Genomic DNA, 17238 nt, shown 5'->3' with positions numbered 1-17238 from the left:
CAATTTTCATAGCTAAATTAAATGAAAAGGGGGCAAAATAAATAATATAAATATATTGCAAAGTTGTTTTATTATGCATAGCTAAAAATGTATATAAAAATCCCAAGGAATTTACTGTTCCTTCAAGAATGTTTATGCTCTACACTATACTATGAATACACTCACAGTGATCATGTTCTTGGGCAACAGTAAGCAACGTTAAGAAAAGTGCATTTTACACTGCTATATCTAAACAAAAAAGCGGCATCATAACTCACATAAAAACAACTATTCATGTTACTTTGGTGAATTGATATCCTCAATAAATTTTACGTATTTAAAAGTACATGTTACCCATATGCTAAATCACTTGAAAGTGTTGCAGCATATCTATAAAAATCTGACTAGAAAATATCACATAGATTTGTCTATGTAAAGGAATAGCCATATCCCAATTGCAGAGGTACTTTAAACACTCAGGGTGATATTACATATACGGCATAGGTTTCACCGCAAATGCTAAAACTCCCGTCACCCATAAATTCACCTCGCACATCTGGTGAATCACATAAACCGTGCCGGCAGATCATATACTGTCGTAAGTTGGATAAACTGGCGAGGTTCAGAAATGTTCGTAAATTCACATTTCTGGAGTTGCCATTGATTTACGGCAGTATATAAACTGCCGGCGTCTACGTTTTAAAAAAAATCTCACATAAAACTCAAACCCGTCTAAAACATAAATAAACCGACACGTCAAAACCTCTATATCCACCATCCCCCCACATTGCAACTACTAATAAAAGTTATTAACCCCTAATCTGCCATCCCCCACAACGCAAAATACTATATAAACCTATTAACCCCTAATCCACCAACCCCCAAATCACAACGACCTAATAAAATTATTAATCCCTATTCCACAAACCCCCCACAATGCAAAGTACATAATTACACTATTAACCCCTAAACCACTAAATACCCTGTTAGGAATTATTGTTACAAGATGTCAAATGGCTGTGATTTGTTCTGGGCTAGGAGGCCCAGTTACTGTTATCTGAAGTTTGGTATTTCTGTAGAAATGACTCCCTAACACTCCTTTTCTTCCAATTATATTTTCTATGAGTTTCTTTGTTCTTATAGAAATACTATGTGAAATGATGTAATTATGAATACGTCACTTGTTAAACCTATATGCTGTAACTCTTGGCTATAAAACAGTGCCTTTCAACTTGCAATAAACAGAATAGCTTTTGGAATCATAGCTGCGTGGTCTGAAATCTATTCTCCTGGACGTCCTGAACAGATAAGTACTGATTTCCAGCTGGTATGGTGTGCCCGATGCCCAGTCCTGAACTGACAACCCCCTCCTGAAACCAACACGTAACAGTTTCTGGTGTCAGAATTGGGATTTACACTGGGTGAGTGGATCAGTGTTTATTTACTCTGCTTTCCCTCTGTGAATCTGAACCTAAATTTAGTTGGTTTTATTTTTTTGTAATAGGTGTTGGTAATATATGAAAAGGATTAAAAAAGGGATTCCTGCATTAAAGAAAGAAGCAGGGTTTGTGCGAAGGTTTGAGTCCTGTCTCGGCACTTGTGATAAATCACTCTAGACAGGTTAATAGTCCTATGCTAGTTCTAGACAGGTATTGTAGTCCTGTGCTAGTTTATGACAGGTATTGTAGTCCTGTCTGGTAAGCGCGCAAGTTAAGTTAGCATGCAATTTGACGACAGTTTTTTTTTTTTTTTTCTTTGTAGCTGTTGTCTCTCTCCCATATACTATATGTTTACTCGCCAGAAAATATAAAACAAGTATTGGGATTGAGACCGCAGCACTTTACTTTATTATATTTATTAATATCTTAAAAAAAAAAAGAATAAAGACATTACAAAAGACAAACAAAAAAAAAAAAAAAAAAAAGAAAGAAAAACGTATAAGCTCTCTCCCCTCCGCTCCGCACCCCCCCGCCCGTTCACTCCCTATACTCTGTCTTTGTTTAAAAATGTTTCCCAATAGAAACATATCATAAGGAAATAATCCTCCCTTTTAGATTTTTTATATGAGAACTCTTCTAGTTCCAATAACTCATTTACTCTAGGTATTAGCATGTCTTCCTTTAGAGCTTCCCTTTTCTTCCAGTTGCGTGCTATAATAGATTTAGTGCCATTTAGTATGTATATTATAAGTTTGGCTTTGATTTTACAAATGCCATTAATAGGTTTGTTCATAAGGGCATTGTATATATCCAATTGGATTGTATTATTTAAAATGAACTGAATGCAGGAGGAGGTGCCCGACCACAGCCTCTGAATCAATGGGCAATCCCACCATATGTGCTTCATTGTCCCAGTCATGCCACACCCCCTCCAGCAGTATTTTGATGAGTTCGGATAAATGCTATGCAATCTGGCTGGTGTCAGGTACCATCTGGTTAATATTTTATAATTAAGTTCTTGAATATTTGAGGATACTGAAGTCTCAGCTGTCTTTATAAAGATGTGGTTCCATTCTGTGTTTTCCAGCTGGGTACCAATCTCTTTTTCCCATTTATGTATATATACGTGGTTTTTAGGCTTGTCTGACTCTGTTAACAATTTATAACTATAAGAGATTGTCCCCTTTATTGGGATTCCTTTATAGCATATTTTTTCATAAGTGGTTAGCTTTCTAACTAAATTATCTTTCAGCCTGTGGTTATGAATAAAGTTTTTTAATTGAAAATATTTTAGCCATTTTGAATATGCTCCCCCTGCTATATTTGTAAGGTTTTCCCTAGGCTTCAGTTTGCCTTGTGTAAGAAAATTTACTAGTGGAGTCGTGTCTTGTATCTGTTTAATGTTAAAACATCTAGGAATTATTCCTCCCTGGAATTCCGCATTATTGTCTATTGGTAATAGTGGTGATGGGGATGTCGATATATTGGGATATGTGGCTATTATCTTATCCCATTGTGTTATTATATGTTGGATCAGAGGGTATTCTCCTATACCTGTGGGTCTGCTTTCTGCCGTTATCCAGCATAAATTGCTGATTGTTTGGGCTTGGCTTAGATCAGTTTCTAATGCTACCCATGCTTTATTATTTTTATTTGTGTGCCAATCTATTGCTCTCTGTAATACTATTGCTCTATAATAGTTCTTGATATTCGGTACTCCCAACCCTCCTTTTTTCTTTGGCATATATACTGTAGTTATGTTTATCCGGGGTTTTTTCCCATTCCAGATGAAGGTATTAATCATCCTTTGGAAATCGATACAGTAATTTTTTGGGAGAGCTATGGGGACTGTCTGTAATATATATAAAAGGCGAGGGAGAACGTTCATTTTTATTGTGTGTATCCGCCCAAACCAGGAGAGTGTTTTTTTTTCCATTGATTAAGATCTTGCTGAATGTTTTCTGCTAATTTCACATAATTTTCTAAGTATAGGCTTGCCATATCTTGCGTTAATTGGACACCCAGATATTTAAGCGATGACTCTTTCCAGGAATATGAATTTTGTTGTTTGCAGATCTGAAGAATCGGTGCAGGTGTTGAAATAAATAGGGCCTCTGATTTGTTATTATTTATCAGGAAATTTGAGTATTTACCGAACTCTTGAAAGGCCTCTTCTAGGGCGTTAATTGAGTCCTCTGGATTGGTCAGAGTCATTAAAACATCATCGGCATATAACGATATCTTGTATTCTTTCTTCCCAATATTCAGCCCCTTAATTTTATTATTTGCCCGAATTCTAGCCGCTAAGATATCCATAGAAATTACAAATAGTATGGGCGACAGGGGACACCCCTGTCTAGTGCCATTAGTTATATTAAATGAATCGGAAATCATACCATTTACTCTTACCCTTGCCGATGGACAGGTGTATAAGTGGAATATTTGCTGAATAATTTTTTCCCCAAATCCAAATCTTTTAAGCGTTTGCTGAAGGAATGACCAGCTGAGCCGGTCAAACGCTTTTTCAGCGTCCTTTGATATTGTAACCAAAGGGATCTTATTTAGCTTAGCATATTTAATTAAGTGTAATGTTTTGATGGTATTGTCTCGTGCTTCTCTGCCTGGGACAAATCCCACCTGGTCAGTGTTAATTATACAAGGCAGAATCCTGTTTATTCTATTATAGATGATCTTTGAGTAAATTTTTATGTCATTATTAAGTAATGAAATTGGTCTAAAGTGTTTCGTATTATTGGGTTCTTTACCCGGTTTGGGTAGCACGACTATTCTTGCTTCTAGCATTTCTTTTAAAAAGGATGAGTTATCATTCAATGAATTAAACAATCTGAGTAGTTTCGGTGCTAATGATTCTATAAAGGTTTTATAATATGTTGCATTGAGGCCATCCGGGCCCGGGCTCTTACCGACTGGGAGATTCCTAATAGTCTGAGTGACCTCTTGTAATGTAAATGGTTCGTCTAACGACCTTTGTTGTGTTTCTGTAAGAGTAGGTACTTCCGTTTCTTTTATATATGCCAATTTTTCTAGCTCATTATTTTGTTCATTATTATTGGGATTTAAATTGTATAATTTCTGGTAATAATTTTTAAATTCTCTGGTTATCTCTTGACTCCCCACTATATAATTCCCTTGCGTATCCTGTATTTTTGAAACATGTGATTGAAATATTTTTTTTTTTAAGGCTCTTGCCAGCAATTTTCCAGCTTTATTGCCTCCATTAAAGAAGCATTTTTTGAGTGCCAGCGCTTTTTGTTGGGCGCCTTTATTCAGAAATACATTAAGGTTGTTACGTGCTTCTTTAAGCTGTGTTGCTGTGTCTATATTATATGGGTCTTTTTTATGTAATTGTTCCGCCTTTTGCAGTGCTTCATTTAAAGAGAGATAGGTTTTATTCAAGTTTTTTTTTATTCTAGCCTTGTGTTTAATGAATTCTCCTCTTATCACTTGTTTGTGTGCCTCCCACCAAATTGCAGGGGAGGTATCTCCCCATTGGTTACAGTGGAAATACATATTTATTGTTTCTTGAATGGATGACTTGATTTGTAAATAATTCAGCAAATAATCCTCTAGTCTCCATTGATATGGGGCCACTGGTGTTTCTGGCCACTTTATGCTTATCGAAATTAATGAGTGATCTGACCAAGATATATTATATATTTTTGTTTCCTGGACCAGAGAGTAACTATTTTGATCAATAAAGAAATAGTCTATACGTGAATATGATTGTTGAGGGGCCGAATAGAATGTATAGTCCCTTGTTGTGGGATGTAATGTTCTCCAGCTATCTACCAGGGATAAGGAAAGTAAATTAGTTTTGACCGACTTAATTATATGTTTAGCTATATTGCTCTTTTTCTTTGAGCAGTCTATCAATGGCTCAAGCGCTAGGTTAAAATCTCCACCCATTATTAATGTACCTTTCATATTTTCCATTATCAAGTTAGTGATTCTCCTAAAAAAAGCTTTTTGTCCTGTGTTGGGCGCATATATATTAACTAGCATGACGGGTCTGTTATATAATAAACCGACCAGGCACAGGAATCTACCCTCCAGATCCTTTTCCATGTGTAAAAGTTGAAAAGGTGTATCTTTCTGAATTATTATGCATACTCCGTTTCGTTTCTGTGTATTCGAGCTATAATAAACAGTTGGGTAAAATTTGTTTGTAAATTTAGGTTCGTTATTACATAAAAAATGGGATTCTTGAACAAAAACAATATCTCCTTTTGATTTATGAAAGTTATGTAACGCAATGTGCCTTTTATGGGGTGCATTAAGGCCCTTAGCATTTTGAGATAAAAATTGTATTTGTTTTATGTCCATTTTACTTTAATTGAGAGGAAATGCTTGCTGATAAGTAATCCTATTCTCTGGGTTATCATCTTCCCAGCAAAATGAGAGTGCCCCGGCGGCCAGGGAGAGTGGAGGGGGGAGAGAGAGGAGAGAAGGAAAAAAAAAAAAAAAAACCCCACGCAACACATAAGAGTCGTACATAGACCAACATGAAAAAACAAAACAACGTCCATGTACCTCCTGAGCAGCATTGCAGTTTTAAAGCTTAAAAAAAAAAAAAAAAAATACTCTGTCGCCCTCATCCTCTGTGAGAGAGATAGGAGAGGGAGGAGAAAGGAGAAAAAGGGGAGGAAAAAAAAAAAAAAAAAAAAAAAAGGGGGGATCAAGGGGGAAAAATATTCTATAAAATATCTTCTCTATACTTAATCGATTTCTATTAATCCAGGAATTGAGCTTTCTTATTGTGTGCTTACTATCCGTGTCCGCTACCAACCTTATATAGTGTTCAATATTACTACATGCCTATCTCTTACAAAATATCTTCTTTGTCTGTGATGTGTCTGCTAAAAGTATATTCTTTATACTTAATCTGTTTCTATAAATCCAGGTATTGGGCTTTCTTATATGTGCTTACTATCCGTGTCCGTTACCGACCTTATATAGTGTTCAATATTACTACATGCCTATATCTTACAAAATATCTTCTCTATCTGTGATGTGTCTGCTAAAAAAATATATTCTCTATGCTTAATCTATTTCTATAAATCCAAAGATTGAGCTTTTGTGTGCTTGCTGCCCGTGTCCATTACTGATCTTTTATAATATTCAGTATTACTTCATGCCTATATTTAAAAAAAAAAATCTCTCTTTCTGTGATGTGTCTGCTAATTCTACTATTTGTTGTTGTACTATAAAAAAAAAAAAAAAAAAAAAAAACACCAACCCCTATTCGCACCGTAAATTTGCTATTACTCTCTGGTCTTGAGGGTAATTGTTCTAAATATGTGAAATATTACCTTCTATTCTAACGTGATTAAGTGACTAGTGATATTCCATACAAATACTCTATTTGTTAATAATTATCTTCCTAATTAAGGTCATCTCCCCTTTAAGAATCTTCCTTGCATATATGTTACTAACCCTATGTGATATTAAGTGTTGCTTTATACCTACAGTTTTATAGGTTTATCTTCCCTTACTATATATCTATTGATTCTTATATCTGTGGTAGTGTGTGTTTTAACCTATACTATAGTAAAAAAAAAAACAAAAAAAAAAACCCACATCCCTCTTCTTCCCCTTCCCTTAATTTTTCTTTAGAGATGGAATCTTATCTTTCTATCTACTTTCCAATCCCTTCTCTCTTCTTCCCCTTTTATTGCTTATATGTCGCTTTAGACCATTGTGAGCCCTGCAAATGCAGGGGAGCTTTTGGTTGTTTTGCATATTGAACTGAGACAGTGTTATGAGATTCTTGATTTTCCATCTGAGTGGGGTGGGGTGGGGGGTCTATTCCCAAAGTGGTGCAAAATGTATTTATATCATCCATTGATCTTAAAATCGCCGTTTTTCCATTTATTGTTGCCCTTAGATCGAATGGGAACCCCCATCTGTAGTTGATGTTCAGTTGACGTAAATGTGTAGTCAAGTGTCTCACTTCTCTTCTCCTCTGTAATGTCCTTGGGCTGAGATCTGTGAAAATCTGTATATTTTGTCCATCATATGTTATATTTTGTTGTTTCCTTGCCATTTGCAGAATGAGATCTTTATCCTTGAAATGTGCAAATTTAATTATTATATCCCTCGGTGGTTCCCCCGGTCTGGGTTTAGGCCTGAGGGCTCTGTGACTTCTTTCAAGGGTCCTTAATACATAGTTATTGGTGCCTGTGAGATTGTTAAAGAATTGGAGGAGATATTCTTCTAGTTCTTCCTTCATCACATTTTCTGTGATCCCCCTTTTTCGGAGATTGAGCCTTCTATGTCTGTTCTCCATATCTTCTATTTGATTCTGTTGTGTTAAGAGTGCCTCCCCTTGTTGGCGTATTTGAGTTGTTAAACTATCAATAGTGTTATTAACTATTATACTTTCTTCCTCCACTTGTGCCACCCTGTTACCAATCTCAGAAACATCTTTTTTTATGGCTATAAGCTCCGTTTTAATACATTGTTTAACCTGGGAGATTTCATCAAGGAGGGTCTGAATATCTTTTTTACTGGGTAGGTTCTGTAGATCTGCCTTTGTTACAGGAGACGAATTTAATTCAGATATACTCTGTGAGGGTCTAGAGGGAGATTGCTCTTCTAGAGTGCTTATTAAGGATGTGTCTGTTGTTTTAAAGTACTTATCCACTTTTGATCCTTGTGGTGTAGTGATTTTATTTATTTTGTCTTGCTTATTTCCTTTTTTAGAGGTCATATTAGTGGTTTTTAGTTTTTACCCAGCTTTAATTAACCCTTCCTTTTCCCTTTTCAATATAGGGCTTAATTAAGTGAGTGTTTCTAAACGTACTTTGAGTTATATTCCTCTGCTTTTTAGTTATTCCCTTAAATTGCCTTAATTTTAACTATATGGTTTTATTTGTATGAGTCACTCAAGGCAGTCCACAGTACTACAAGTCCTCACTATATATTATAGGCCAAACATATAATTGCTCATACATTTAATGTCACTAGCATTTCACTGTGCATGCAAGAGTATTAAACCTTTAGCAGTAAGTACCGTCTCAGTATTAAAGTCTCAATATGCGTTATTGCCAAAATATATCAACCTAAAAGCATTCCTTTTACTTATAACCTTTAGTATAGAGTAATACTGCTTACTTTTTTATCCAATACTGGTATGGGCAAAGAAAAGGAAAATACTTGCTATTTTAAGGGTCCTTGGGAGTTTTTTCCTTCCGACCCAGTTTCTTTTCCAGGATTCCAGTGAAAGGGGTTGGGGCTCCTCCAGCGACTCGCACCGGTCAACAGCTTTCTGCTCCGAGAGACACCGCGGTCTTTGCAGGCGTCACCCGCCTCAGGTGAGACCGGCAGCGTGGATTCCACCTGTAAACCTATCTCACCTGGAAATTTCGTAGCGCTAAAAGGGTGTCTCTCCACGCTCCAATCTCGCGGCTCTGATCGTTCCTCCCTCCGCTCTGCTAGCTTGTTAGCTCTAGCTATCGAGCTCCTTACAGGTACTTCTATCCCGCTCTCTTTCCTTTCAGCGTGCCTTGGCGTAGCGGGGCGGTGATCCTCCAGTCCCTTGAATCTCTTTCCGCCTTGGGGGTTTGCCTCAACCTGTTTTAGTTTTATGATTATGAGCGGGGCCGCTTCTGGGTTGCTATGGGGGGATCCCGGTTGTCATCTCTTTGCTTTAGCTCCTCTCCCCTCTCTCTCACGGAGTGTGGGCTGTTATTCTATGCTGCTCGTAGGGGGTAGTATTCAGCAGGAGCTCCTAGTACCTGCAGCCATGTTCACTCTCGGCCGGCTCCGCCCCTGACGACAGTTTTTAAGTTAAGTTAAGTTCCCCGGGCAAATTGGCATCGCTGTGTTGAAGTTGTCCCTATACATTCCTATAGTAGATTTTTGTTACCTATCACTGGAAATTGGATACTAATTTGTTTGCTTGCTTGCCTTTTATTGCTATATAATTGCTGTGCTGTTTTGTGCTTAAAATATATATTAAGTGACTGTGCATTTTATTACTGCTGCTCTTTTTGTGTTGTTAAAGAAAAGTTTATTTCAGGCAGAAAGGCACCCACTCTAGAGAGGGAGGGGGGATCATAAAACATCTGTCAGTGAGCAGCTGTGTAGAGTCCATGAAGAGAAATATAAAAAAAAAACTGTTTCAGAAGCTCCGTTGTATGTGTGTGTGCAGTAATGAAAGGGAGATTTAAGTGTAACAGATTTAATTATTTGAAATGTGTTTATCTCAATTTGTGAAGACATGGCCAATCTTTTTCAAATTCAGATATGTACAAATACATTTTAAATTTGGAGGAAAATTAATAAATATATGTTTTCCTGAAAAAAAAAAAGGGGGGAGTGAATTGCTGGTATGCGAGATCATCTGAGCTTGTGTGTATCGCTGTAAAAATGACGTTGTAATGAGGTATTTTGAAGTCTTATTGTTACAACTTTAAAGTCATAAGCATGTTTTAAATATGTGTGTTATTAATAAGCAGTTTTAGTTTTAAGTGATATTTGTTGTATGCAAAAAAAAAAAAAAACTGTCCACCTGATGCAGCATATAAATATATTGTTTTTGCAAGGAAGCAAGGAAACTAATTAAAGGATTTGTTACATGATAAATGGTTAGTCCTTAAAGGGACAGTGTACTGTAAAATTGTTATATATTAATGTATTTGTAATGACTTGTGATACAAGCTGAATAGTTTAAAATGTAGGAGAAGTTGCATTTGCAAGTTTGTGTATATATGAAGTAAATTGTAATGGGTTGAATTGTTTGTCTGTAAAATCAGAGCTCAGTGCGTAGACAGAGCACTAGAAAATTGTCATTTTATTATTTAAAGGACCAGTTCACTCATGTGAAAGGAGTTCAGGAGCAGCAATAACACTGTATTAGTAGTTTGCAAAATATATATTTTTTGGAACCTTTCTTTGTATTATTCTTTTTAAATCTGCCATTTAGTTAGCAGATATTTATTTTGCAATGTAACTGAATTCTCTCTGTAATGCAAACTGAATTGATAAGTTGTCTACAATCTTAGTGTTACGATCTGTGAGACTAGCGAAGAAAAAAAAAAAAAAAGACAAACAGAGGAGTGAAAATATTTAAAGGGATACAGGCAAACTGATATAAAATCTGAGATTTTAAGGAAATATTTACAGAGAAGACAATGAGGTTTACTGTAAGCCTAATACTAGTATATTTAACTGTGTCAGCAGTTTCAATTAAAGATAATTTTTAATTTGAGTAAAATGTCCCTTTAACTAGCCTGCATCCCACTGTGAGTGTGTTTTTATGCTGGTTATGCTTGCTTAGGCTATTTAATGAATGTCAGTATACATTTTTATTATAAGTAAGGCAAATGACTCATTGGGAATAATTTAAAGGGGAAATTTTATTATTATTTTTTTGAAGAGTGCTTATTTTATTTTTTGTTATATACATTTGTTACATTTGGCTAGAGAGCTGCAGAATGGTTAATATCAAATTATAAACAAAGTTAAATCAAATAATTGTGTTGTTATTAAAAGTTTGGTTATGTAAAAGTATAGACTGGATTCTAGCAGCTTTTCACAAATTATTTGTGCCACACCTGACTTACTTAAAGGGACAGTCTACCATGTAATTGTTGTTGTTTTAAAGATAGATAATCCCTTTATTACCCATTCCCCAGTGTTGCATGGCCAACACAGTTGTATTGGTATGCTTTTTGCCTCTGTAGTTGCCTTGTGTCATACCTTCTTCCAGCTCCCTGGTCACATGACTGTGACCAGGGAGCTGGAAGAAGGTATGACACAAGGCAACTACAGAGGCAAAAAGCATACCAATACAACTGTGTTGGCCATGCAACACTGGGGAATGGGTAATAAAGGGATTATCTATCTTTAAAACAACAACAATTACATGGTAGACTGTCCCTTTAAATTTAACATTGTTTTGTGCTGGATCTTGGATGACCCCCTGTGCCTGAACACAGTGTTATCTATATGGCCCACGTGTATTTTGTCTCTCTGTGTTGGAAAGAGATTTTAAAAGCCTGTGATAAGAGGCAGCCCCCAAAGGCTTAGAAATTAGCATATGAGCCTACCTATGTTTAGTTTAACCTAAGAATACCAAGAGAAAAATTTGATGATAAAAGTAAATTGGAAAGTTGATTTGCATGGTGCATGCGAGCAGGAGCTAAATAGAACAGTGGCTGTATCATTATTATCTAATTATTCCCAAAATTGGATACTTAGGTGTTTGTGTGTTCTTTTGTAAATTTATGGTTAGGGATTTTATGTGTAAATATGCAACTGGAGTTTATTGAGCATCTGCGGTGATTGCATCATTAGTATGATATCATAGAATTGTACATGGTAGAATTTGCAGAACCAGGGTATAGATGGTTGTTTTAGGATTTTAATTATTTTGTAGTGTTTTGCGAGTGCTGTGTTTCAGTGAATGTAAATATATGTGTTGAATTTCAGGTTAATTCTGGTTGTTAAAAGTTTGTGTCGACTGTTCATGTTTTGTTTTGTAAAATGGACAATTGGTTTATGTGTTTTCTAAGAGAATGTTATGTTTTTATTTTTCGTGAATGCGTGTGGTAAGGTGCTGTATGAATGGAATATTGCATGTGGAGGTGTATTTGATTTTGCTTGCTATTGAAAATTGTATTCTGCATGCATGAGTGGAGTGCATAATTTGTCTTTTAGTTTCTTGTTATGTTGTGTTTGCGTGTCACATGGGATGTTTCACGCAAACAAGGGGGAAGTATTGATGAGTATTGATGAGTATCTTTATGTGATAGGGGTGATTGTTTTTAGGTAAGAAGGTGAACCTAAAGCGTTTTGAATCTCCTCTTACAATGTTATTGCATAACCACCAGCTGTGCCCTAAATTTGTCTTTCTGTGTTTTGTTTTGCTCTCATATTTCAGATGCCTAAAATGTTTTATTTTTCTATTTGGTTCTTAACACTATATTTGTATTTGCAGGATGAGATCATGCAGCTGTATCCAGAGATTAAAGACACTAAGGCCTAGATTTGGAGTTCGGCGGTAGATGGGCTGTTAACGCTCCGCAGGCTTTTTTCTGGCCGCACCATAAATTTAACTCTGGTATCGAGAGTTCAAACAAATGCTGCGTTAGGCTCCAAAAAAGGAGCGTAGAGCATTTTTACCGCAAATGCAACTCTCGATACCAGAGTTGCTTACGGACGCGGCCAGCCTCAAAAACGTGCTCGTGCACGATTCTCCCATAGGAAACAATGGGGCTGTTTGAGCTGAAAAAAAACCTAACACCTGCAAAAAAGCAGCGTTCAGCTCCTAACGCAGCCCCATTGTTTTCTATGGGGAAACACTTCCTACGTCTGCACCTAACACTCTAACATGTACCCCGAGTCTAAACACCCCTAACCTTACACTTATTAACCTCTAATCTGTCGCCCCCGCTATCGCTGACCCCTGCATATTTTTTTAACCCCTAATCTGCCGCTCCGTAAACCGCCGCAACCTACGTTATCCCTATGTACCCCTAATCTGCTGCCCTAACATCGCCGACACCTATATTATATTTATTAACCCCTAATCTGCCCCCCACAACGTTGCCGCCAGCTACCTACACTTATTAACCCCTAATCTGCCGAGTGGACCGCACCGCTACTATAATAAAGTTATTAACCCCTAATCCGCCTCACTAACCCTATCATAAATAGTATTAACCCCTAATCTGCCCTCCCTAACATCGCCGACACCTAACTTCAATTATTAACCCCTAATCTGCCGACCGGAGCTCACCGCTATTCTAATAAATGTATTAACCCCTAAAGCTAAGTCTAACCCTAACACTAACACCCCCCTAACTTAAATATAATTTTAATCTAACGAAATAAATTAACTCTTATTAAATAAATGATTCCTATTTAAAGCTAAATACTTACCTGTAAAATAAATGCTAATATAGCTACAATATAAATTATAATTATATTATAGCTATTTTAGGATTAATATTTATTTTACAGGCAACTTTGTAATTATTTTAACCAGGTACAATAGCTATTAAATAGTTAATAACTATTTAATAGTTACCTAGTTAAAATAATAACAAATTTACCTGTAAAATAAATCCTAACCTAAGATATAATTAAACCTAACACTACCCTATCAATAAATTAATTAAATAAACTACCTACAATTACCTACAATTAACCTAACACTACACTATCAATAAATTAATTAAACACAATTGCTACAAATAAATACAATTAAATAAACTAGCTAAAGTACAAAAAATAAAAAAGAACTAAGTTACAAAAAATAAAAAAATATTTACAAACATAAGAAAAATATTACAACAATTTTAAACTAATTACACCTACTCTAAGCCCCCTAATAAAATAACAAAGCCCCCCAAAATAAAAAATTCCCTACCCTATTCTAAATTAAAAAAGTTACAAGCTCTTTTACCTTACCAGCCCTGAACAGGGCCCTTTGCGGGGCATGCCCCAAGAATTTCAGCTCTTTTGCCTGTAAAAAAAAACATACCATACCCCCCCCCCCAACATTACAACCCACCACCCACATACCCCTAATCTAACCCAAACCCCCCTTAAAGAAACCTAACACTAAGCCCCTGAAGATCTTCCTACCTTGTCTTCACCATCCAGGTATCACCGATCCGTCCTGGCTCCAACATCTTCATCCAACCCAAGCGGGGGTTGGCGATCCATCATCCGGTGGCTGAAGAGGTCCAGAAGAGGCTCCAAAGTCTTCCTCCTATCCGGCAAGAAGAGGACATCCGGACCGGCAAACATCTTCTCCAAGCGGCATCTTCGATCTTCTTCCATCCGGTGCGGAGCGGGTCCATCTTGAAGCAGGCGACGCGGATCCATCCTCTTCTTCCGTTGTCTCCCGACGAATGACGGTTCCTTTAAGGGACGTCATCCAAGATGGCGTCCCTCGAATTCCGATTGGCTGATCTGCGGTATGGAAAAGTCGCGGCTGAAAAGTGAGCGTTAGACCCTTTAATCACTGACTCCAAATACCGGCGGGCGAACTCCAAATCTAGGCCTAACGGAATTATTTTTGAGTTTTTTCCATATTTAGGTAAAATCTGTACAGATAAAATTCCATAAGTGCACTCTTCAAAAGATTAAAGATGGAATGCAAGTAAACCTTTAAAGAAAGAAAAGATGAAGATAAAAGACCTTTTGTCAAGCTTGTTTTAACCACCATACTGCAGTAAAAGTTGCTGAACTATCTTTGGATCCATTCTTTGCTTTGCATGCTGGTACCAGCCCCAGATCTGGGTAATCCATGACTGTCTCCTCTGATGTGTGTCTTCAGAACATAAAGACTATCTTTCTCTGGACTGTGCCTTGCCAGTTGATATGGAGGACCTGTTATGCTGTTACAGGGTCAAACAATTAAATTAGGGGAGTATTGTTTTAACTCGTGTACTTATATTTCTTGTTTTGTACGCTATTGTATTGGTGTTATTTTTTGTTGATCACATTAGTTATAGTCATATAGTTTTGTCTGCAGAAAAGTGTAACCCTTTAGATAAGTGTAAGTCTAAACTTTGCAGTATTGTAACCTATTGAATGGCCCACTGAGTATAGAAAATATGTTTGCACCTTTATAATTTAAAGAAAATGCTGAAATATATCACAATATTTTAGACCCTCCACCCTGTGGAACATAATGAGGACATGTTTCAGCTAGACGTTTATATTAATTAGACAGAGAAATATTTGTTTAGGGAGTAGCATAATTATAGTCATATTGATAGTATATTTTATACATGCCATGGCTCTTATTGGAGCTATGTTATGAAAGCAAATGTATTTTGTTTCCCTTTTATTAATTGGTATGGTACATGCAATTTGAAATTTGGTAATTCCAGATGTTTGTCAAAGAAAGGATTTATCTTACCATACAGAAGTGTTTACCTTTAAGAGATTTTGTAGTTTTAAATGATGTTATGATTGTATTCTTTCCTCATACAGGAGTGTGAGAGAATTTAGGTTGCATAAAATAATTAGTAAACTATTAAATGTTTATATCAGATGAGATTGTTGACTATTAAGATCATAGTTGGAGAATTATAAACATTATAGATAGTAGCTGTGCAGAATAAAGCAACACTAGGTTCTTTTACTTTTAGTAGTTCAAAGTAACCGTGTAAAGAAATTCATTTGAGAAAAAATGTTTTTATTGACTGTTTTATTTTTCATTTTTGCTACAGGGCAGGCCTTAGCATAAGTTTTTGTATAGCCATGCAGCCTCTTGATGAAGTTTAGCTGTTTTCACTTGCTTAATATTCATGAAGTATCATTTAAATTGTATAGAGAAGCTGTGAATTATTCTCTGTAAAGTATCAATGTATTTAGTTTGTATTATATATCCACAATGTTTACATAGGATGAGTTAAGCTAAAGGAATTGTGATGCTTACAAAAAAAGATTAAAGAAGTTTTATTTGGACATAATTGTGATTGTATTGGGGTGTGTACTCATCTTGTGCTGTTTCTGTTTCTTTCCTAGACTCCCTGTGACTTGAGTGTCTTCTTGCCATGGGGATCCACTGGCTGCCTTGTCTACCCCATGAACAAACCATCAAATTTCCAGCATCTCCCTGCGGAAGAACACTGGATAAGCACCCCTACTGCAAATGAACTGTTGGAGAACTGTATTATAGCAAAGTGTCTGAGGAAGGTGAAGAGGACAAAGGCTGTTCTTAAAATGATCAGAGGCCACCTAGAGACAGTTGTGCTGTTACCATGTCATGCTTTACTGTGGAGAAAGGAACTGTTGGAAATATTGGGGGTTGCTAGCAATGCAGGTGGAGAAATAAGAGATGCAGCGTTGTTTGGGGGTAGATGGGGGGCTGGTTGGGTCTTTGTGCAGATAGACCAGTAGTTTGGGGATGCTGGGTGGTGAACGGAGAGTATTGGAGGGACCGCACCGATGTGCAGTGACAAATTGTGCCCTATTAGCCTATAAAATTATACCACTACATATGAATATTCTGCTGTATAGTATTCTCACATAGAGTGCTGTTACCATAGTATTAAGCTTATACTGTTGTTAAAGGCTTTACTAATTTTCTGCGCCTGTCTATTTTTGTGTTATTCTGTTAGAATAAAAGAGTGGTATGTTAGGAATTATTGTTAGCATGACTAGCGCCATCTTGTTCTTCGCCGCCATTTTGTCTTAGGCATCCATCTTGGGTAATGAATCTTTTATTATAGTGGTTTATTATGTAGTAAGAAATATGCTGATGTTAAGGAGACTTGCATAGATATAATAGCCCTGAGAATGACCCTGACAATGTGCTTGGGTGCATTGTTATCTCTACAAGATGTCAAATGGCTGTGATTTGTGCTGGGCTAGGAGGCCCAGTTACTGTTATCTGAAGTTTGGTATTTCTGTAGAAATGACTCCCTAACACTCCTTTTCTTCCAATTATATTTTCTATGAGTTTCTTTGTTCTTATAGAAATACTATGTGAAATGATGTAATTACGAACACGTCACTTGTTAAACCTATATGCTGTAACTCTTGGCTATAAAACAGTGCCTTTCAACTTGCAATAAACAGAATAGCTTTTGGAATCATAGCTGCGTGGTCTGAAATCTATTCTCCTGGACGTCCTGAACAGATAAGTACTGATTTCCAGCTGGTATGGTGTGCCCGATGCCCAGTCCTGAACTGACACCCCCCTCCTGAAACCAACACGTAACATACCCCCAAGGCAAACAACTAATTAAACTATTAACCCCTAAACCGCCAACCCCCCACAACGCAAAGTAATAATCTAATACCTAAACCCCCTAACCTAACACCCCCTAAG

The 17238-nt window shown here is 36.6% G+C and overlaps 1 long non-coding RNA gene across 1 annotated transcript in view; it reads left to right on the top strand.

Annotated features, from left to right (window-relative positions):
• The window catches only part of LOC128650010 (uncharacterized), a 46981-nt gene extending 29979 nt beyond the window's left edge, over positions 1-17002 (top strand). Inside the window, exon 2 of the long non-coding RNA XR_008400712.1 lies at positions 15930-17002. This is a non-coding gene — a long non-coding RNA (uncharacterized LOC128650010). The remainder of the gene's footprint in view (positions 1-15929) is intronic.
• The last annotated feature ends 236 nt before the right edge of the window (positions 17003-17238 follow it).

Source organism: Bombina bombina, chromosome 2 (genome assembly GCF_027579735.1).
Source record: "Bombina bombina isolate aBomBom1 chromosome 2, aBomBom1.pri, whole genome shotgun sequence".
In the NCBI taxonomy this organism is placed as follows: Eukaryota; Metazoa; Chordata; class Amphibia; order Anura; family Bombinatoridae; genus Bombina; species Bombina bombina.
This window is presented reverse-complemented; position numbering and strand designations above follow the sequence as displayed.